Source organism: Ranitomeya variabilis, chromosome 2, assembly GCF_051348905.1.
Source record: "Ranitomeya variabilis isolate aRanVar5 chromosome 2, aRanVar5.hap1, whole genome shotgun sequence".
In the NCBI taxonomy this organism is placed as follows: domain Eukaryota; kingdom Metazoa; phylum Chordata; class Amphibia; order Anura; family Dendrobatidae; genus Ranitomeya; species Ranitomeya variabilis.
Genome location: NC_135233.1, coordinates 493,837,020 through 493,854,179, shown reverse-complemented (window position 1 = coordinate 493,854,179; position 17,160 = coordinate 493,837,020).

Here is a 17,160-nt window from a genome sequence, read left to right as displayed (position 1 = left end):
CCAAAAACGCACCAAAACGCACCAAAAACCGCACCTGCGTTTTCTGCCAAGAGCTGCGGTTTTTAGTGCAGAAAAACAGCAGGGAAATCAGGAACGTGTGAACATGGCCTAAACGTATAAAAAATCAGTCCAATTCTCACTGCCGAGAGTCGCACGAGTGTAATGCGAATGTCATGCAAGCACAATCCGATTTTTTACACCTAGCATCCGATTTACATCCGAATGCAGTGTGATTGCTATCCGATTGCAATGTGACTTTATTATGAGATTCTACATAGAGCAATTCTCTATGTCATTTATACATCACTTTGAAGGGGTATATATATATATATATATATATATATATATATATATATATATATATACTAGCTATTGAACCCGTTCTACGCCCGGGTGGCGAGCATTTATATTGGAATATGGTCTCCATCCTGGTATGTGCTGCTCCTATCCTGTCATATGCTGCTCCATCCTGCGCCCCCATCCTGTCATGTGCTGCTCCACCGTGTCATGTGCTGCTCCATCCTGCGCCCCCATCCTGTCATGTGCTGCTCCACAGTGTCATGTGCTGCTCCATCCTGCATCCCCATCCTGTCATGTGCTGCTCCACCGTGTCATGTGCTGCTCCATCCTCATCCCCATCCTGTCATGTGCTCCCATCCTGCGCCCCCATCCTATCACGTGCTGCTCCATCCTGCGCCCCCATCAGTGCGGGCGGCTGTGCTGAGTGCGGGCGGCTGTGCTGAGTGCGGGCGGCTGTATGTGGCTGTGCTGAGTGCGGGCGGCTGTATGTGACGTGGCTGTGCTGGGTGCGGGCGGCTGTGCTGGGTGCGGCAGCTGTGGACGGCTGTGCTGGGTGCGGTGGCTGTGCTGGGTGCAGCGGCTGTGCTGGGTGCAGCGGCTGTGCGTGGCTGTAGGCGGCTGTGCGTGGCTGTGGGAGGCTGTGCTGGGTGCGGCGGCTGTGCGTGGCTGTGGGCGGCTGTCTGTGGCTGTAGGCGGCTGTGCGTGGCTGTGCTGGGTGCGGAGGCTGTGCATGGCTGTGGCGGCTGTGCTGGGTGCGGCGGCTGTGCTGGGTGCGGCGGCTGTGCTGGGTGCGGCGGCTGTGCTGGGTGCGGCGGCTGTGGGTGGCTGTGCTGGTTGCAGCGGTTGTGCGTGGCTGTGGGCGGCTGTGCTGGGTGCGGCGGCTGTGCGTGGCTGTGGGCGGCTGTGCGTGGCTGTGGGCGGCTGTGCTGGGTGCGGCGGCTGTGCTGGGTGCGGCGGCTGTCCGTGGCTGTGGGCGGCTGTGCGTGGCTGTGGGAGGCTGTGCGTGGCTGTAGGCGGCTGTGCATGGCTGTGCTGGGTGCGGCGGATGTGCTGGGTGCGGCGGCTGTGGGTGGCTGTGCTGGGTGCGGCGGCTGTGCGTGGCTGTGGGCTGTGCGTGGCTGTGGGCGGCTGTGCTGGGTGCGGCGGCTGTGGTCGGCTGTGCTGGGTGCGGCGGCTGTGTGTGGCTATGGGTGGCTGTACGTGGCTGTGGGCGGCTGTGCTGGGTGCGGCGGCTGTGCGTGGCTGTGGTCGGCTGTGCTGGGTGCGGCTGTGCGTGGCTGTGGGCGGCTGTGCGTGGCTATGGGCGGCTGTGCGTGGCTGTGGGCGGCTGTGCTGGGTGCGGCGGCTGTGCGTGGCTGTGGTCGGCTGTGCTGGGTGCGGCTGTGCGTGGCTGTGGGCGGCTGTGCGTGGCTATGGGCGGCTGTGCTGGGTGCGGCGGCTGTGGGCGGCTGTGCTGGGTGCGGCGGCTGTGCGTGGCTGTGGGCGGCTGTGCTGGGTGCGGCGGCTGTGCGTGGCTGTGGTCGGCTGTGCTGGGTGCGGCTGTGCGTGGCTGTGGGCGGCTGTGCGTGGCTATGGGCGGCTGTGCGTGGCTGTGGGCGGCTGTGCTGGGTGCGGCGGCTGTGGTCGGCTGTGCTGGGTGCGGCGGCTGTGCGTGGCTGTGGGCGGCTGTGCTGGGTGCGGCGGCTGTGCGTGGCTATGGGTGGCTGTGCGTGGCTGTGGGCAGCTGTGCTGGGTGCGGCGGCTGTGCGTGGCTGTGGGCGCCTGTGCGTGGCTGTGGGCGGCTATGGTCGGCTGTGCTGGGTGCGGCGGCTGTGCGTTGCTGTGGGCGGCTGTGCGTGGCTGTGCTGGGCGCGGCGGCTGTGCTGGGTGCGGCCATTTTCTTGGTCCTGCTCCCGGAGTCGGCGCCTGCGCAGTCCGCGCTTTCCGGCGCCATTTTCTTGAAGACACTGCAATGTGTCTTCAAGAAAATGGCGCCGGAAAGCGCGGACTGCGCAGGCGCCGATTCCGGGAGCAGGGGGACAGTCACGGCCCGGAAGCGCGTCGGTGGAACGGGTCAGGTAAGTATACTCACCCTCCGCCTCCTGGCTCGTCCCTGCTTGTCCGGTGGAGATCGCGGTGTGCGTTCAGCGCTTACGCATACCGCGATCTCCTGGGAGCGTCGCTCTGTGCGGTCCAGACTGCGCCGGCGCTTGCGCTTGCGCAGTCTATAGAGGCTTCGGACAGAGTGACGCTCCCAGCGTTATATTATAGATATATACACTGTGTATATATATATATATATATATATATATACATTATATATATATATATATATATATATATATATATATATATATATATATATATAATAAAAGCCTGCAATTCAGCAGCCACATACTGTAAAATCACAGCAGGACCCGACAGGATAGAATAGATGGATTACATACAGTAAATACACATAGAATAGATAGATATATAGAGGTCAGTGACATATACAGTTAGTACAGTGTGGGCAGCTTAAGGTACGTGTATTTAATTATTAAAAGATTATTTTTCTGAAAAACATGGAGTAGGCTCCCGCATAATCTTCTTAACCAGCAGAGAGAAAGTCGATGGCTGGGGGTTGATGTTTATAGCCTGGGAAGGGGCTAATAGCCATGGAACTTCCCAGACTATTAATATCAGCTCACAGCTGTATACTTAGCCTTTACTGGCTATTAAAATGAGGGACCCCAAATGACGTAGGGTCCCCAGGCTGAAAAGATCAGCTCTCAGCCACCACAGAAAAGGCACATCTCTAAGATGTGCAAATTCTAGTACTTAGCCTCGCTCTTCCCACTTGCCCTGTAGCAGTGGCAAGTGGGGTGATACTTAGGGATGATGATGTCAACTATGTATTGTCAGGTGACACCCTTAGGGCTGATGTTTTAGCCTGGGGAGGGGGGTCAGAATCCATGGCCCCTTCCTAGGCTATTAACCCCTTCATGACCCAGCCTATTTTGGCCTTAATGACCTTGCCGTTTTTTGAAATTCTAACCAGTGTCCCTTTATGAGGTAATAACTCAGGAACGCTTCAACGGATCCTAGCGATTCTGAGATTGTTTTTTCGTGACATATTGGGCTTCATGTTAGTGGTAAATTTAGGTCGATAATTTCTGAGTTTATTTGTGAAAAAAACGGAAATTTGGCAAAAAATTTGAAAATTTCGCAATTTTCACATTTTGAATTTTTATTCTGTTAAACCAGAGAGTTATGTGACACAAAATAGTTAATAAATAACGTTTCCCACATGTCTACTTTACATCAGCACAATTTTGGAAACATTTTTTTTTTTTGCTAGGAAGTTATAAGGGTTAAAATTTGACCAGTGATTTCTTATTTTTACAACAAAATTTACAAAACCATTTTTTTTAGGGACCACCTCACATTTGAAGTCATTTTGAGGGTTCTATATGGCTGAAAATACCCAAAAGTGACACCATTCTAAAAACTGCACCCCTCAAGGTGCTCAAAACCACATTCAAGAAGTTTATTAACCCTTCAGGTGTTTCACAGCAGCAGAAGCAACATGGAAGTAAAAAATGAACATTTAACTTTTTAGTCACAAAAATGATCTTTTAGCAACAATTTTTTTATTTTCCCAGCGGTAAAAGGAGAAACTGGACCACGGGCGTTGTTGTCCAATTTGTCCTGAGTACGCTGATACCTCATATGTGGGGGTAAACCACTGTTTGGGCGCACGGCAGGGCTCGGAAGGGAAGGAGCGCCATTTGACTTTTTGAATGAAAAATTGGCTCCAATCTTTAGCCCACACCATGTCACGTTTGGAGAGCCCCCGTGTGCCTAAACATTGGAGCTCCCCCACAAGTGACCCCATTTTGGAAACTAGACCCCCCAAGGAACTTATCTAGAAGCATAGTGAGCACTTTAAACCCCCAGGTGCTTCACAAATTGATCCGTAAAAATGAAAAAGTACTTTTTTTTCACAAAAAAATTATTTTAGCCTCAATTTTTTCATTTTCACATGGGCAACAGGATAAAATGGATCCTAAATTTTGTTGGGCAATTTCTCCTGAGTACACCAATACCTCACATGTGGGGGTAAACCACTGTTTGGGCACATGGTAAGGCTCGGAAGGGAAGGAGCGCCATTTGACTTTTTGAATGAAAAATTATCTCCATCGTTAGCGGACACCATGTCGCGTTTGGAAAGCCCCTGTGTGCCTAAACATTGGAGCTCCTCCACAAGTGACCCCATTTTGGAAACTAGACCCCCCAAGGAACTCATCTAGAGGCATAGTGAGCACTTTAAACCCCCAGGTGCTTCACAAATTGATCCGCAAAAATGAAAAAGTACTTTTTTTTCACACAAAATTTCTTTTAGCCTCAATTCTTTCATTTTCACATGGGCAACAGGATAAAATGGATCCTAAAATTTGTTGGGCAATTTCTCCTGAGTATGCCGATACCTCATATGTGGGGGTAAACCACTGTTTGGGTGCACGGCAAGGCTCGGAAAGGGAGGCGTGCCATTTGACTTTTTGAATGGAAAATTAGCTCCAATCGTTAGCGGACACCATGTCGCGTTTGGAGAGCCCCTGTGTGCCTAAACATTGGAGCTCCCCTACAAGTGACCCCATTTTGGAAACTAGACCCCCCAAGGAACTCATCTAGATGCATAGTGAGCACTTATAACCTCCAGGTGCTTCACAGAAGTTTATAACGCAGAGCCGTGAAAATAAAAAAATAATTTTTCTTTCCTCAAAAATGATTTTTAGCCCAGAATTTTTTATTTTCCCAAGGGTAATAGGAGAAATTGGATCCCAAATGTTGTTGTCCAGTTTGTCCTGAGTACGATGATACCCCATATGTGGGGGTAAACCACTGTTTGGGCGCACGGCAGGGCTCGGAAGGGAAGGCACGCCATTTGGCTTTTTGAATGGAAAATTAGCTCCAATCATTAGCGGACACCATGTCGCGTTTGCAGAGCCCCTGATGTGCCTAAACAGTAGGAACTCCCCACAAGTGACTCCATTTTGGAAACTAGACCCCCAAGGGAACTTATCTAGATGTGTGGTGAGCACTTTGAACCCCCAAGTGCTTCACAGAAGTTTATAATGCAGAGCCGTGAAAATAATAAATGTGTTTCCTTTCCTCAAAAATATTTTTTTAGCCCAGAATTTTTTTATTTTTGCAAGAGTAACAGGAGAAATTGGACCCCAAAAGTTGTTGTCCAGTTTCTCCTGAGTACGCTGATACCCCATATGTGGGGGTAAGCCACTGTTTTGGCACACGTCGGGGTTCGGAAGGGAAGTAGTGACGTTTTGAAATGCAGACTTTGATGGAATGCTCTGCGGGCATCATGTTGCGTTTGCAGAGCCCCTGATGTGCCTAAACAGTAGGAACTCCCCACAAGTGACTCCATTTTGGAAACTAGACCCCCAAGGGAACTTATCTAGATGTGTGGTGAGCACTTTGAACCCCCAAGTGCTTCACAGAAGTTTATAATGCAGAGCCGTGAAAATAATAAATGTGTTTCCTTTCCTCAAAAATATTTTTTTAGACCAGAATTTTTTATTTTTGCAAGAGTAACAGGAGAAATTGGACCCCAAAAGTTGTTGTCCAGTTTCTCCTGAGTACGCTGATACCCCATATGTGGGGGTAAACCACTGTTTGGGCACATGCCGGGGCTCGGAAGGGAAGTAGTGACGTTTTGGAATGCAGACTTTGATGGAATGGTCTGCGGGCATCATGTTACGTTTGCAGAGCCCCTGATATGCCTAAACAGTAGAAACCCCCCACAAGTGACCCCATTTTGGAAACTAGACCCCCCAAGGAACTTATCTAGATGTGTGGTGAGCACGTTCAACCCCCAAGTGCTTCACAGAAGTTTACAACGCAGAGCCGTGAAAATAAAAAATCATTTTTCTTTCCTCAAAAAAGATGTTTTAGCAAGCAATTTTTTATTTTCACAAGGGTAACAGGAGAATTTGGACCCCAATATTTGTTGCCCAGTTTGTTGTGAGTACGCTGATCCCCCATATGTGGGGGTAAACCACTGTTTGGGCGCACGTCAGGGCTCGGAAGGGAAGTAGTGACATTTGAAATGCAGACTTTGATGGAATGGTCTGCGGGCGTCACATTGCATTTGCAGAGCCCCTGATGTGCCTAAACAGTAGAAACACCCCACAAGTGACCCCATTTTGGAAACTAGACCCCCGAAGGAACTTATCTAGATGTGTGGTGAGCACTTTCAACCCCCAAGTGCTTCACAGAAGTTTATAACGCAGAGCCGTGAAAATAAAAAATAATTGTTCTTTCCTCAAAAATTATGTTTTAGCAAGTAATTTTTTATTTTTGCAAGGGTAACAGGAGAAATTGGACCCCAACAGTTGTTGCCCAGTTTGTCCTGAGTACGCTGGTACCCCAAATGTGGGGGTAAACCACTGTTTGGGCGCACGTCGGGGCTTGGAAGGGCGGGAGCACCATTTGACTTTTTGAACGCAAGATTGGCTGGAATCAATGGTGGCGCCATGTTGCGTTTGGAGACCCCTGATGTGCCTAAACAGTGGAAACCCCTCAATTCTAACTTCAACACTAACCCCAACACACCCCTAATCCTAATCCCAACTGTAGCCATAACCCTAATCACAACCCTAACCCCAACACACCCCTAACCACAACCCTAACCGCAACACACCCGTAACCCTAATTCCAACCCTAATCCTAACCCTAATCCCAACCGTAACCCTAATCCCAACCCTAACCACAACTGTAACCCCAACACACCCCTAACCCTATCCGTAACCCTAACCACAAGCCTAATCTTAACCCTATTTCAAACCCTAGCCCTAATTCCAACCCTAACTCTAATTCCAAACCTAACCCTAAGGCTATGTGCCCACGTTGCGGATTCGTGTGAGATTTTTCCGCACGATTTTTGAAAAATCTGCAGGTAAAAGGCACTGCGTTTTACCTGCGGATTTACAGCAGATTTCCAGTGTTTTTTTGTGCGGATTTCACCTGCGGATTCCTATTGAGGAACAGGTGTAAAACGCTGCGGAATCCGCACAAAGAATTGACATGCTGCGGAAAATACAACGCAGCGTTTCTGCACGGAATTTTCCGCACCATGGGCACAGCGGATTTGGTTTTCCTTAGGTGTACATGGTACTGTAAACCTGATGGAAAACTGCTTCGAATTCGCAGCGGCCAATCCGCTGCGGATCCGCGGCCAATCCGCTGCCAATCCGCTGCGGATCCGCGGCCAATCCGCTGCGGATCCGCTGCCAATCCGCTGCGGATCCGCGGCCAATCCGCTGCGGATCCGCTGCGGATCCGCTGCGGATCCGCTGCGGATCCGCTGCCGATCCGCTGCGGATCCGCGGCCTATCCGCTGCGGATCCGCTGCGGATCCGCTGCGGATCCGCGGCTGATCCGCGGCCGATCCGCTGCGGGTCTGCTGCCGATCCGCTGCGGATCCGCGGCCGATCCGCTGCCAATCCGCTGCGGATCCGCGGCCAATCCGCTGCCGATCCGCTGCCGATCCGCTGCGGATCCGCTGCGGATCCGCGGCCGATCCGCTGCGGATCCGCGGCCGATCCGCTCTGTGTGCACATGCCATAACCCTACCCCTAACCTTACCCGTAACCCTAACCCTACCCCTAACCCTACCCCTAGTTCTAACCCTAGTTCTAACCCTAACCCTAGTGGAAAAAAAAAAAAAAAAATTCTTTATTTTATTATTGTCCCTATGGGGGTGATAAAGGGGGGGGGGGGTTATTTATTATTTTTTTTATTTTGATCGCTGTGATAGAACCTACCACAGCGATCAAAATGTACCTGTAAGGAATCTGCCGACTGGCAGACTCGGCGGGCGCACTGAGCATGCGCCCGCCATTTTCCAAGATGGCGGCGCCCAGGGAGGAGACGGCCGGACACCGGGAGGATCGGTAAGTATGAAGGGGTGGTGGGGGGGTGGATCGGAGCACAGGGGGGGGGATCGGAGCACAGGGGGGGGGGATCTGAGCAAGGAGGGAGCGGACAGCAGGACGGGGGAGCCGGCAGGCGGACGGAGGGGACCGGAGGACTAACGGAGCACTGGGGGGGCGATCGGTGGGTGTGGGGGGGGGCACTTTAGTATTTCCAGCCATGGCCGATGTTATTGCAGCATCGGCCATGGCTGGATTGTAATATTTCACCAGTTTTTTAGGTGAAATATTACAAATCGCTCTGATTGGCAGTTTCACTTTCAACAGCCAATCAGAGCGATCGTAGCCACGGGGGGGTGAAGCCACCCCCCCTGGGCTGAAGCACCACTCCCCCTCTCCCTGCAGATCGGGTAAAATAGGAGTTAACCCCTTCACCCGATCTGCAGGGACGCGATCATTCCATGACGCATACGCTGCGTCATAGGTCGTTTTGGCACCGACTTTCATGACGCAGCGTATGCGTCAAAGGTCGTTAAGGGGTTAATAACAGCCCACAGCTGTTTGTATAGCCTTTGCTGGTAATTAATTATAGGGGGACCCTACATTATTTTTTGGGGGTCTCCCCTTTTAATAGCCAGTAAAGGCTAAGTATACAGCTGTGAGCTGATATTAATAGCCTGGGAAGCACCATGGCTATTACCCTCTTCCTAGGCTATAAACATCAGCCCAGAGCCACCGTCGGCTTTCCCTCTGCTGGTGAAGAAAAGTACGTGGGAGCCCATCCCATTTTTTTAAGAAAATTTTTTAAAATAATTAAATACATGTACAGGAAGCTGCACAGACACTGTACTAGTTGTACAGCTCTGGCAAAAATTAAGAGACCACCACATCAAAACCCTGTCATGGGCAGCCCAATCTCTAGACCTGAACCCCATTGAAAAACTCTGGAATGTAATCAAGAGGATGATGGATAGTCACAAGCCATCAAACAAAGAACTGCTTACATTTTTGCACCAGAATCAGTGAGAAAGATTGGTGGAAAGCATGCCAAGAGACATGAAAGTTGTGATTAAAAATCATGGTTATTCCACAAAATATTGATTTCTGAACTCTTCCTGAGTTAAAACTATTAGTATTGTTGTTTCTAAATGATTATGAACTTGTTTTCTTTGCATTACTTGAGGTCTGAAAGCACTGTTTTTTTTTGCAATTTTGAACATTTCTCCTTTTCAGAAAAAAATACAAAATGTATTGCTTGGAAATTAGGAGACATGTTGTCAGTAGTTTATAGAATAAATAAAAAAATTACATTTTACTCAAAAATATACCTATAAAGAGAAAAATCTGACAAATTGAACATTTTGCATTGGTCTCTTAATTTTTGCCAGAGCTGTATATGTCAGTGACATCTGTATGACTATCTATTCTATGTGTATAAACTACACTCACCGGCCACTTTATTAGGTACACCATGCTAGTAACGGGTTGGACCCCTTTTGCCTTCAGAACTGCCTCAATTCTTCGTAGCATAGATTCAACAAGGTGCTGGAAGCATTCCTCAGAGATTTTGGTCCATATTGACATGATGGCATCACACAGTTGCCGCAGATTTGTCGGCTGCACATCCCAAAGATGCTCCATACAAGGCAGGATGGATCCATGCTTTCATGTTGTTTACGCCAAATTCTGACCCTACCATCCGAATGTCGCAGCAGAAATCGAGACTCATCAGACCAAGCAACGTTTTTCCAATCTTCTACTGTCCAATTTCGATGAGCTTGTGCAAATTGTAGCCTCAGTTTCCTGTTCTTAGCTGAAAGGAGTGGTACCCGGTGTGGTCTTCTGCTGCTGTAGCCCATCTGCCTCAAAGTTCGACGCACTGTGCGTTCAGAGATGCTCTTAGGCCTACCTTGATTGTAACGGGTGGCAATTTGAGTCACTGTTGCCTTTCTATCAGCTCGAACCAGTCTGCCCATTCTCCTCTGACCTCTGGCATCAACAAGGCATTTCCGCCCACACAACTGCCGCTCACTGGATTTTTTTTCTTTTTCGGGCCATTCTCTGTAAACCCTAGAGATGGTTGTGCGTGAAAATCCCAGTAGATCAGCAGTTTCTGAAATACTCAGACCAGCCCTTCTGGCACCAACAACCATGCCACGTTCAAAGGCACTCAAATCACCTTTCTTCCCCATACTGATGCTCGGTTTGAACTACAGGAGATTGTCTTGACCATGTCTACATGCCTAAATGCACTGAGTTGCCGCCATGTGATTGGCTGATTAGAAATTAAGTGTTAACAAGAAGTTGGACAGGTGTACCTAATAAAGTGGCCAGTGAGTGTATATGTAATCCATCTCTTCTATCCTGTTGGCACCTGCTGTGATTTTACAGTACGTGGCTGCTGAATTGCTGGCTTTTCTTCTGGCTTTAGAATATCATCAAAAAGTTAATTTATAGTGCCTTGTGAAAGTATTTGGCCCCCTGGAACTTTTAAAGCTTTTCGAACATATCGTGCTTCAAACATAAAGATACCAAATGTAAATTTTTGGTGATGCATCAACGACAAGTGGAACACAATTGTGAAGTTGAACGAAATTTATTGGTTATTTTAAATTTTTGTGGAAATTCAAAAACTGAAAAGTGGGGCATGCAATATTATTCGGCCCCTTTAAGTTAATACTTTTTTGCGCCACTTACAGCTGCAAGTCGCTTGGGGTATGTCTCTTGTCAGTTTTGTACATCGAGAGACTGAAATTTTTGCCCATTCTTCCTTGGCAAACAGCTCAAGCTCAGTGAGGTTTGATGGAGATTGTGAACAGCAGTTTTCAGCTCTTTCCACAGATTCGCGATTGGATTGAGGTCTGGACTTTGAGTTGGCCATTCTAACACCTGGATACGTTTATTTGTGAACCATTCAATTGTAGATTTTGCTTTATGTTTGGGATCATTGTCTTGTTGGAAGACAAATCTACGTCCCAGTCTCAGGTCTTTTGTAGACTCCAACAGGTGTTCTTCAAGAATGTTCTTGTATTTGGCTCCATCTATCTTCCCATTAATTTTAACCATCTTCCCTGTCCCTGCTGAAGAAAAGTAGGCCCAAACCATGATGCTACCACCACCATGTTTGACAGTGGGGATAGTGTGTTCAGGGTGATGAGCTGTGTTGCCTTTACGCCAAACATCGTTTGGCATTGTTGCCAAAAAGTTCAATTTTGGTTTCATCTGACCAGAGCACCTTCTTCCACATGTTTGGTGTGTCTCCCAGGTGGCTTGTTGCAAACTTTAAACAACACTTTTTATGGATATCTTTGAGAAATGGCTTTCTTCTTGCCACTCTTCCATAAAGGCCAGATTTGTCCAGTGTATGACTGATTGTTGTCCTATGGACAGACTGTCCCACCTCAGCTGTAGATCTCTGCAGTTCATCCAGAGTGATCATGGGCCTCTTGGCTGCATCTCTGATCAGTCTTCTTGTTTGAAATGAAAGTTTAGAGGGATGGCCGGGTCTTGGTAGATTTGCAGTGGTATGATACTCCTTCCATTTCAATATGATTGCTTGCACAGTGCTCCATGGGATGTTTAAAGTTTTGGAAATCATTTTGAATCCAAATCCGGCTTTAAACTTCTCCACAACAGTATCACGGACCTGCCTGTTGTGTTCCTTGGTCTTCATGATGCTCTCTGTGCTTCAAACAGAACCTTGAGACTATCACAGAGCAGGTGCATTTATACGGAGACTTGATTACACACAGGTGGATTATATTTATCATCATTAGGCATTTATGACAACATTGGATCATTCAGAGATCCACAATGAACTTGTGGAGTGAGTTTGCTGCACTGAAAGTAAAGGGGCCAAATAATATTGCACGCCCCAGTTTTCAGTTTTGGAAGTTCCAAAAAAATTTTAAATAACCAATAAATTTTGTTCAACTTCACAATTGTGTTCCACTTGTTGTTGATTCTTCACCAAAAAATTACATTTGGTATCTTTATGTTTGAAGCATCATATGTGGGAAAAGGTTGAAAAGTTCCAGGGGGTCGAATACTTTCGCAAGGCACTGTATTTCAGTTCTTCAATACAAAAAGTGAAACTCATATATTATATAGAGTCATTACAAACAGAGTGATCTATTTCAAGTGTATATTTCTGTTAATATTAATGATTATGGCTTACAGCCAACGAAAACCCAAAAGTCATTATCTCAGTAAATTAGAATAATTAACAAAAAACACCTGCAAATGCTTCCTAAGTATTTAAAAAGGTCACTTAGTCTGTTTGAGTAGGCTCCACAATCATGGGGAAGACTGCAGACTTGACAGATGTCCAGAAGGCAGTCATTGACACACTACACAAGGGGGGTAAGCCACAAAAGGTCATTGCTAAAGAAGCTGGCTGTTCACAGATAGCTGTATCCAAGCATATTAATGGAAAGTTGAGTGGAAGGAAAAAGTGTGGTAGAAAAAGCTGCACAAGCAGCCTTGATAGGATTCTTAAGAAAAGGCCATTCAAAAATTTGGGGGATATTCACAAGGAGTGGACTGCTGCTGGAGTCATTGCGTCAAGAACCAACACACACAGATGTATCCAGGACATGGGCTACAAACGTCGCATTGTGTCAAGCCACTCATGACCAATAGACAACGCCAGAAGCATCTTACTTAGGCCAAGGAGAATAAGAACTGGACTGTTGCTCAGTGGTCAAAGGTGCTGTTTTCAGATGAAAGTCAATTTTGCATTTAATTTGGAAATCAAGGCGCCTGAGTCTGGAGGAAGATTGAAGAGGCCACAATCCAAGCTGCTTGAGGTCTAGTGTGAAGTTTCCACAATCAGTGATGGTATGGAGAACCATGTCATCTGCTGGTGTAGGTCCACTGTGTCTTATCAAGACCAGAGTCAGCGCAGCTGTCTACTTCATGCTTCCCTCTGTCGACAATCTTTTTGGAGATGAAAATTTAATTCTCCAGCAGGACTTGGCACTGTCCATACTGCCAAAAGTACCAATACCTGGTTTAAAAACAACAATATCATTGTTCTTGATTGGCCAGCAAACTCGCCTGACCTTAGCCCCATAGAGAATCTATGGGTTATTGTAAAGAGGAAGATAAGAGACACCAGATCCAACAATGCAGACGAGCTGAATGCTGCTATCAAAGCAACCTGGGCTTCCATAACACCTCAGCAGTGCCACAGGCTGATCGCCTCCATGCCACACCACATTGATGCAGTAATTTATGCAAAAGGAGCCCCAACCAAGTAATGAGTGCATTTACTGAACATTCATTTCAGTAGGCCAACGTTTTGGATTTTAAAATCATTTTTCAAGCTGATGTTATAAAGTATGTATACTGAGATAATGACTTTTGTGTTTTCATTGGCTGTAAGCCATAATCATCAACATTAACAAAAATAAACATGTGAAATAGATTACCCTGTTTGTAATGACTCTATATAATATATGAGTTTCACATTTTGTATTGAAGAAATTAAATAAATTAACTTTTTGATGATATTCTAATTTAGTGAGAAGCACTTGTATCTATGTAATATATATACATGTGTGTGTCACTGACATCTCTATACAGTATCTATGTATTCTATGTGTATATATATCTATTCTATCTATTCTATTCTATCCTGTCATTCTGTGATTTTACTGTACGCGGCACATGAATTGCTGGCTTTTCAAAGGAGATCGGTGCGCAAAAATCAGACATCACTCGCATGGTCCGAGTGCTATGTAATTTTTTTCTCGCACTCATAGGCTTGCATTGATGAGTCTCTGCTGAGTCTCGGTGCCAATCGCAGCATGCTTCGATTTCACACGCATGTCGAATACAACTGAAAAATAAAACTCTGGTGTGAGCTGCCCTATAGATTAACACTGGGCCGAGTGCTATGCGATGTTTTCTCGCAAATGTCACAATACATATTGCAACCCAACGGGGGTCGGTCAGCGGGCGGCACAACACACATACAATGGGATGGAAAAGGGGTGAGGAAGGCTCTACCAATAGAGAAATGAAGGAAGGGACAACCCTGACTCAAACCCGAGCCTGTCCCTGCACTCCCCTAGCACCCTAAGTGGGTCTTTCCCCCCCACCGCTGTCAGGAACCTCGTCCCTCACTGTCACCTCACACTGCCCTCGCTAGTGCACTTGCCGGCAAGGTACGCTAGCCTCACCACTGCAGATGGTACCACACAGGGGATAGTGACAAACACAAAAGGGACAAGGAGCAAACACAGCACTTAGGTTCCAGACACCGCTGCCAAGCTCCACACCCCAGATAGCACAGCAACAGGACTGCAAAACACTTGATGTGGCTGATACCAGAGAGCTTCTCCTGCAAGGCTGGTCTCCATAGAGAAACTCTATCACCAAGAGTCAGCTGATGCATCAGGTGACGATTTAAAGGATGGTAGGAGTGGTCACCACCACATCAGCTGACCCAACAGCACTGCAGTTACACCAGATTGCCAGGGGGGAGAAACTGACATTAACCCCAGATGGTCTTGAAAGTAAAGTAATATTTAAAACATAGTGGAACCAGAGCTGCCACGAATCCAAAAATGGATTGTGACAGCATAGCACTCGTCCGTATTCTACGGTAGTGTGACTCCATCCTAAAGCTCGAACTACATTTAGACTTTTATAATTTCACCTTATGGCAATTACATTTGATTTTTCCCTGAAAAAGGTACCAGTCAGACACCGAAACACAGTATAATAAAACCCTTTATTTTATAACATCGGGATTCTTAATTTCCGCAAGCACAGACAATGTACCGTAATCTCTCCACTAAAGTGAATTGCTATCTGTAATCATTTATCCTCCAGCCATGTGGTTGCATCCATGGATTCTAAGGCTCTTAATAGGTGTTGTGTCCATACCCAACCATTCCACGTGAGCACTGCCATCACTCTCATCCTCACATTTCTCTTGCGGTATTGACCAATTGTGCGCTTCTGTCCCAAACAGACCTTATCAATTCAGTGATGGCAGAATAAGGCTCAGACTACATGTAGATTTTTGTAGCCTCACCTTATGTCAATCGGATGGCTAGGACAACTGACCTATTTTTTCCCGATTTGGCGACTTTGGAAGTGACACAGGTCAAATAACCAAATATATCGCCTGATAACAGTGCTACATCGCTCCATAATAAAGGTAAATGGGGTCACAGAGTTCTGTGACCATGACAAGCAAGTCACACAAGGCAAGAACCAGTTGGATTTTTGCCAACTTGCTTATAGCAGGTCAAAGTTTTTTGTGGGTCGCAATGCAATTAAGCTGCATTTTCACTGACCGATAATCCGTCAGATTTAAAAGCTAATGCACTATCTATCATTGACAACGATTGTGAAATGGGCACGAGTTGAGTGGCTGAACAGTGTATCCAAAAATGCTTGTTCATAGTGATATCATTTATAGGAGTGAAAAAAAATTCTCATTCAACTTTCGAAGATTATGTAGCGTAAATGGAGATTATTGACTTGTACAACGATAAGACCGTAAAAAAGGAGGAGTGGAATTTCTAAATAGGAACGGTCGTGTTCCAAGGCTATAAATATTTCAGCAGCAGTTGGAGCATTGGAACGAGTACATATTTGTTATTATCGAAATATTTTCGTTCCACTAATTCAATTACATTTTATTTGCACATTATGAAAGGACATGTTTGTACAATACTTTTTAATTCATATATTCAAAATAATTAGTTTCACTTATTGGGTTTGAACCTTGAACTCATCTACCCAGCAGATTATCTGGCAGTGTGAGCACAGTGCACAATGTTTTATTGAAACTATGCCGGTTTCTGCTTTAGACTCTTGGTGGCGCCGTACCTTTCTTGCAGGTGAAATTTGACAGCACCAATCCCTTTTATATCTGGGAATTGTGGCTCCACCCAGTCCAGAAGCTATGAGGTTACACATTTAATTTGGGTTTCTTCCTGCTGCCAGCACTGGATGAGGCTGTTCACTATATAAACCCCTGAGAACCAATTTCCAATGGCAGTCAACGTTTGTGCTAACTGGCTTTACCTGTGATATGGTGTTTCATCCTGACCTTGGCTAGTAGATTGACGTTTTGATGATTTTGTACCCCTGTAACTTCTGTATCTGGCCCGGCTACCTGACTATTCTTTTTGCCAGCTTACACCACTGAACAGCAGCTGACTTTTTTTGCCTTAGCCCAGGGACAACTGTTTAAGTCCAGATCTCTGTACATGGGTTAAAGGGTGAAGGCCAGAGCAATCTGTATGTTCTGGAAAACTGAGTATCTTGCGCCAATCCAGTTTGTGGTAGACATTTTGGAGCTGCCGGTGACCACATACAGTGCCTGCATGACAACTATGCTATGATGTAATGATCGCTATTCAACCATTTAATTCACAATTCTCTTCCAGCATGAAAACCTGTCTGGCATCCTTTGCTGGTGGTGAGTTATAGTCAGGAGTCCCCCACCAGAGGAAGTTGTAAAGCTAAGTTGTGTTATTACCCCATCTGTCTCGAGTTTGTCACTGTCCCCTGTGTTGTACTATCTGCTGTGGTGAGGCTAGCACCCCTTGCCGGCCAGTGCACTAGCCAGGGCAGTGTGAGGTGACAGCGAGGGACGAGGTTCCTGATGGCGGTGGGGGAAAGGACCCACTTAGAGCATTAGGGGAGTGCAGGGTCAGGCTCAGGTTAGAGCAGGAGGTGACCATTCCTCATTTCCCTATTGGTAGGGCCTTCCTCACCCCTTTACCATCCCGCTGTGTGTCATGCCATCCACCGATCGCCCAACCACCCCCCCCCCCCCGTTGGGTCGTTTTATATATTGTGACAATTAACCCTTACTCTGAAATGTAGAAGTAGAATTAAGTGATCTTTCGATGTATTGTAAAAAGCCAATAAAATACATTTATTTACATATTATTTGTATTATTATTAATTATTATTTATTTAT